Source organism: Pistacia vera, unplaced genomic scaffold (genome assembly GCF_008641045.1).
Source record: "Pistacia vera cultivar Batoury unplaced genomic scaffold, PisVer_v2 Contig117, whole genome shotgun sequence".
Lineage (NCBI taxonomy): Eukaryota > Viridiplantae > Streptophyta > Magnoliopsida > Sapindales > Anacardiaceae > Pistacia > Pistacia vera.
In genome coordinates, this window is record NW_022195215.1 from 2,860,719 (window position 1) to 2,867,699 (window position 6,981).

General features: G+C 33.7%; 1 pseudogene; it reads left to right on the plus strand.

Moving 5' to 3' along the window:
- The first annotated feature begins 2,110 nt into the window (after window positions 1-2,110).
- Window positions 2,111-3,536, plus strand: LOC116106857 (annotated as a pseudogene).
- The last annotated feature ends 3,445 nt before the right edge of the window (window positions 3,537-6,981 follow it).

The following is a 6,981-nucleotide window of genomic DNA, read 5'->3' on the forward strand; positions in this document are numbered from 1 at the left end:
GCAGCACTATTATTTTTGCAGTTGCTTTGCTAAAAATATATGATACAATGGTATACAACTCTTCTCAAATTGGTATACACCCATTCTTTTCAAAGGATGAGGAATTGCCGAGAGACTTTCAAATCCATGACTCCAACAGCAAATGCTCCTCAGTGAAGGTATTAGGACTTGCAATAAAGAAGATGAATACGTTGTACCTGGGACAAATAACAAGGCCAAGTGATATGAGTGAAATATTGTTTATACATGTTTTTCCCAGCACATATGTTATTGTATAGAGTCACACATTACCAACACAATGTGTGTTATATTATTACGAACAATTGCCCAATAATGTTTGTTTGCATTTTATACTGTTTCTATCAATTACATGTTCATCTGTGTTTTTCCTAACACATCTTTAACCAATATCAAAGGTTGGCCGTTTTAAAAGCCTCTTGACAAGCTGAATCATTCCATTCAATTACTTTCTCAAAACTGCTCTTATTTATTTTGGCTTCTATAATCTTCTTGCATGGTATTGAGCGACTTCCCACAGAATATTTTCTCCCATATAGGAAGAATTGGAGGTTGAAGATTTGAGTTTCTGTGACCTATATTCGAATGATTGTTACTATTATTTACAACTGCCATGTTATTTGTAGAACCGAGTTATCTGTTTAGTGAAACGATTTCACAACATACGCTATACATAGGAATACACAGATTATATTTCTATTGTAATTGTATCAAAAAAAAAATTATATGCAATAATATAAATTATCAAATAGATTTAAAATTATTTTAATCATACCACATTCATATTAAATCCAGTTATTAGTTAATAAATTGCAAATAGATTGATAACTACAATTGAAAAAATAACAACTGGACAAACAATATTGATTGTTAATATCTTTCACATGCCTATCTTAATTTGATTAAGTCATGATGATTCGCATATTTTCAACACATATATTACATATTTTCCTGCATAGATAAACATAAATATAATCCGATTGATAAAATGTATTGTTGACTTCGGTGAAACTATATTACTAATAATCCAAAAGTTGAAATATTAAATATTCCAATTACATTGAACAAAATACGAACAATTGCTTTAATTATATCATATCACTAACATATCATTAACAAATACCAGACAGAAGACGAACCATTGTCAACCCAGAAACCAAAAAACCAACAAAACACGATTCCAAATACAGTGTACAGAGAATGAACAGTCTCTTGCTATTCTGCCTTTTCGCATTTTGTTGTTCCTATATAAACATAACAAAATACAATTTGAAATATCACACAATACTAATTTTGTTCTACTTTAAAAACTTCTATTCACAATGGCAGAAGCATCAAGAACAACAACACACACGGTAATAAACATTGAACCATATATCTTATATTTAATGTCATATATCTATTCTAATATGTGTGTGAATGATTTATAGATGAAGCAACATCATTCCAACCACAAAATGAGATCAAAGAAATTCTCAAATTGAAAGATATTATCCATGGTCTGTTAGAGATAATGAGTTCAACCATAGATATTATCTCTAATTTAACTCGACGTGAGTTTTTAGTTACTGCTAAAGAGGTTGAACTACAGATAAGACAACAAAATAATTAGAAAAACGTTATGTATATAGTTTTTCCTTTTTCCTTCTGTTATCAATAACATATTAATAAAAAAAGAACAATAACAAAATGTTCTATTATAATAAATATTTAATATATTTTTTTTGAAACAATAATCGTTTACAATTTCTTAAAATATAAAAATTCGATAATAAAATAAAAACAATATAATAAATAAACCCACGCAACACGCAAACGTGTCATCTAGTACTAAAAATAGCTAAAAGTAGTTGTTATTGTAAATTTCTTAAAAATATTTATCATGTGTAAATTACATTTAGTTAAACAATAAATACTTTAAATATATATATATTTTTAAATCATTAAAATTAAACAACTAACAAATATTTCTAAAACTAGTCGGTATAACCATATATGAAACAGAAAAAGTTAAATGAAAACGTTGAAAGGGTTAGAAGTTACATGTGAATAAGCAAATGTTGGCTTCAGTAGCTCTTGCAATTGAAGAACAATGCAGAATGTAATGTCCCTGCAACTCCTTAACCGTAATATCCCTTTTATGTACAACTTTTTCTCCAAAGCCCTAACCACAAAACCCATAACTTATTCTCTCCATAATTCAACCAAACACACAACTCTTCTCGTTGAGACCTACCATCAACACCAAGCACTCAAAGCCTTGATTCAGAGGCTCAATAATAAACGTTCTGGCCCCTTGAAAATCCTTCAACATGACGGAGATTGGACCAAACCTCACTTCTGGGTTGTCATCCGCTTCCTTCAAACTTCCTCTAGTTCCACTTTAATTCCCCAGGTACTTTCTCTTCAATTCAATTTAAAACTTGTCTTTAACTTTAGGGAAAAAAAATTGAAATTTGAAAGTTGAAGATTTCTCGATAGGTGTTTGATATGTGGAAGAATGTGGAGAAGTCACGCATTAATGAATCGAACTATGAAAAGATTATTCGGTTGTTATGTGAAGAGAGTTTGATGGAAGAAGCTGTATGTGCTTTTGAAGAAATGAAGCATAATGGTATTAAACCTTCTTTAAAGATTTACAATTCAATAATTCATGGTTATTCCAGAAGCAGCAAGTTCGAAGATGCTTTGTTTTTCCTTTACGAGATGAAGGGAATTGGTTTGAAATCTAAAACTAATACCTATGATGGTCTTATCCAATTCCAATCTTATGGAAAATATAAAATGTATAGTAAGATTGATATGTGTTTGAAGGAGATGAAATTAGATGGGTGTTCACCTGATCAGGTTACTTATAATTTGCTTATTCGAGAGTTTGCGTGAGGTGGTCTGCTCAAAAGAATGGAAGGGGCATATAAAAGTCTGCGTTCAAAAGGACTGCATTTAGATTCATCTACTTTGGTTGCAATGCTTGAAGCTTATATTAACTTTGAGACCTTGAAAGATATGGAGAAGGTTTGTAAAAGTTTACTGAAATCAAATGCTTTTCTAAAGGAGGATTTGATTAGGAAACTGGCTAAGGTTTATATCAAAAACCATATGTTTTCGAGATTAGATGATTTGGGGGATGATCTTGCTTCAAGAACGGGTAGGACTGACCTTGTCTGGTGTTTGCACATCCTTTCTCATGCTTGTCTTTTGAGTCGAAGAGGCATGGAGCTTGTTGTTCAGGAGATGGAAGATGCTAAGATTCCATGGAATGTATCGATTGCAAATATTATCTTGTTTACTCATTTAAAAATGAAAGATTTCATGCACTTGAAACTCTTATTCTCTAAACTACCAAAACTTGGTGTGAAACCAGATGTAGTTACCTTTGGGATTCTATTTGATGCAAGAAGGTTTGGCTTTGATGAGGGACAGGCCTCCTTGATGAATCTGTTAAAATAGACACAGATCCTTTAGTTCTTACTGCATACGGAAAAGGGAACTTCCTTAAAAGTTTTGAAGAGGTGTAGTGGTGGAAAAGCAACCAGCCCGGCCTGGCCCGTGGTGGGTTGCTGCAAATGGCGGGTTGGTCTTGACTCGCCCGGCGACATTGGCGGGCCGGGTTAGGCCCGCCAACATTAGAGAATTGGCTGGCCCAACCCGGACCGCCAACCCTAACTCACCGGGGTAGGCACAGGTTGGGTCGGGTTAACCCGCTTTTTGACTTTTTTTTTTGTTTTATTTTATTTAAGTTTAAATGTTTAATTAACTTTTCAAATGAATAATTAACCATTTATAAATGTAATTGTTTTTAGTTAATTGTTAATTTCTTTTTAAATATCAATAATTAAATTAATTTTTTTTTTTTTTGTTAACATTCCAAATATTAATTCAATTTTAATACATGAAAATTGTAATATAAGAATAATTAAATTAAAGAAAGAGAATTGGAGTATGGAATTTGGAATTTGGAAAATTGGAAATATGAATTAAAAATTAAAAAAATTAATAAAAATTAAAATATGAGCAAATTGTAAAAATAATAAATGAATAATTGAGACTTGAGAGATTAGAAAGAATGAGAGAATTTGAGTTGTGAGAAAAATGTGAGAGTTTATGGTCAATTTATAGGAAAAAATGAGAAAGAAAAATAACGAAAAAGACCCCTCCAACGGCTATATTTCAAGGGTAAAGAGGTAATTTGAAAAATAAAATAAAAATTTTTATTTTTTTTTATTTTTTTTGGCCAACCCGGCGGGTTGGCTGTTGCAACCAGTCGGGTTGGCGGGTTGTAACGTACAACCTGCCGGGTTGCATATAGCCAACCCAGCGGGTTGCTGGGTCTCTTGCAAAAGAGACAAAACAGCAACCCGTCGGGTTGTCATTGTGCAACCCGGCCCGCCCGAGGGTTGCTGCCGGGTTAGGGTCAACCCGGACCGTCACCTTGGCGGTCCAAGTTCAACCCGCATTTGTCTAGGTCGGGTTAGGATTGACCTGCTTAACCCAGCCCAAAATTTCCACCTCTAAAGAGGTGTATGCGTCCTTTAATCCTAATGCCAGAGAAAAGAAGTGGACGTATCGGAGTCTAAGTGATTTACTGGTGAAACAAAATGCGCAGCAGCTTCAATACTAGGGCTATGGCTTACAAGCTTTACCTTGATTAGAACTGTCATGAATTTATGATGTAGCAAACTTTAAGTGGTACTTTCTGGAAGCAAAGCTTGACAGGTGCTGTTATGATAGACCAGAAAGATGTATTGTAATTTGTGTTATTTGGTAGCATTGAGAAATGAGAAAGAGCATATTCATTTGATGGGACCATTTATTCACTTTACTGTGTTTATGCTAGTCATAATGCTGGCGTATTTTACTTGTTCTCAAGATAAGATGCTTCCACTTAAGCGTTGAAGTTCACAAATATGTCGTTGCAGTTTTGCCATTAGATTGATGCTTTGGTTGGACTTTGAGGCTTAATTACTAGGGACAGTAGAAGGAAAACTTTTTAAAGTTCAAATTTTTTCTCCAAGTGTCTTGATTAAAAATAGCTTTCTTAGTGCTTCAGAATTTTCATCTCTTTTTTTTTTTTTTTCGTTTTTTGTTGTAAAATACAAAATACTTATTCTGAATGTGTTAATTATGACTATAATTAGCAGCCATTAAGTTTACGTACAAGAATAATACAAAAACCTCTACATAGTTGAACATAGATCAAAATCATTAATAGGTTTTAAATAAATAAATAAAAAATTTGATAAAACTAAATGTATTCTATACTAGAGTGCGTATTTTGAACATTAAAAAGATAATATACTACACGGTCTCCTCAACGGCAAAGAATAAAAGAATGTCATGCACAGCATTACTTTTAACCCAGGTCTAATAGATTACTTTGAATTAAAGGCTAAGCATTTGTGTAAAAGATTTGATTTATAATAACCTAACCCTTAAGAAAAAAATTGTACGCGACAATAAAGCATATATTTTTTTGTGTTACCTCAAGACTTCATGGACAAGATGAGGATTTGATAGATGCAGGACCGACCAAATTCTGATTAAAGAATAACATTTCTGCTATCATCATGACCTAAAGAAGGTTTGAGTTCTTCTACAATCTATATCTCATTTTCTGATTTCATAGACAATTGAGATGACATTAAGGAAGAGATACTCACGTACTTCTCTCAAATCGTCCACTTGGTAACTTCTTCTCTGATGCTATCCCAGGTCATCTTGAGTACTGTTGTATACATGTATTTTCTGCACGCTGCAATATCAATGGATGAAACTCAATCTTTCTTTTTTATGCTGATAAAAGAAACCATAGAACAGGATATAGGAAACACGTCCTTATAAATGCATAATGATTTTATTCGATTGTCAAAATGGAGGGAGCAAATGATAAAGAACGAAAACTGTTACCTAGCACATGATGAGACTACAATGATTGCTAGAATTTTAGTAATTCGAAATAAAAGCACCATTTCCTGCTGACATTCTAGCCCCTAGGTCCAATTATGCCAGATTGCAGGAATCATCATACACCGTTCTAAAACAAAGGAATATTGTCAGTTTTAGCAATGCAACAGCTACAAGCACTGCAGGCTTGTGATGATAAAGAAAGATTTCGAGCTAAACATGCCAAAGACAATGCACCTCTTCTCTACAATCAGCCTGTACCATAATCTTGGCAAAATTCTCTTCTCCGCAAATCCAGGTTTTCCACCCTAACACATTGATAGGCAGAGTCCACAGTTCATAGCCACTCTGATGTCACTATAAAAAACAAGGCCTTCTAACACAGCCATTATGGACATTAGGAAACCTGTGGAGCAATTCAGCTCCTTATGTTCTTACTTTCTGGTTGATAATCTGGTGAACAATTCCAAAAGACAATATGAAGAGACAAGCTTGACTGAAGGGGACCCAAAATGCATCACCTGCAAAAATCATGGAGTGGATGCTGAGCGGTGAGTGATGCTTTGATTCAAGGACAACAAAATTTGCCATTCCACGGGCTGGAAAGCAGCATGTAAACTAAGGCAACAGAGAAGTGAGCTTTTTTCGCTTGGAATCATACAGGTGCATCAATGAAGGGTGCTTACCTTTTTAAATAGAAATAGTATAGTAGAAGCACAAATATCAGACTTTCTCCTGTGTTTGCTCCCTCATCATAATCAATCAACGTTGGTCCCTTTGAACAAGCAGTGTCAATGGTGCTATTGATGGTAGAAACCAAGGAAGTATTTAGAAAAATTGTTTTTGAAGCTTCTACAAGAGCATTGTTTGTGTAATGGTGCAAAATTAAGGAAAGAATGCCTATAACTATTAGACTTTCATGAGTCCAGCCATGCACAGCCACTGTGGAGACCAAGCAGTCAATTAACTACAAAGTGAGAGAAGTCGAATCAATTCCCTTCAATCATGATCATACTAAAATAAGACAGAGTTAAAACAGTTACCTTTATAGTTACTGTA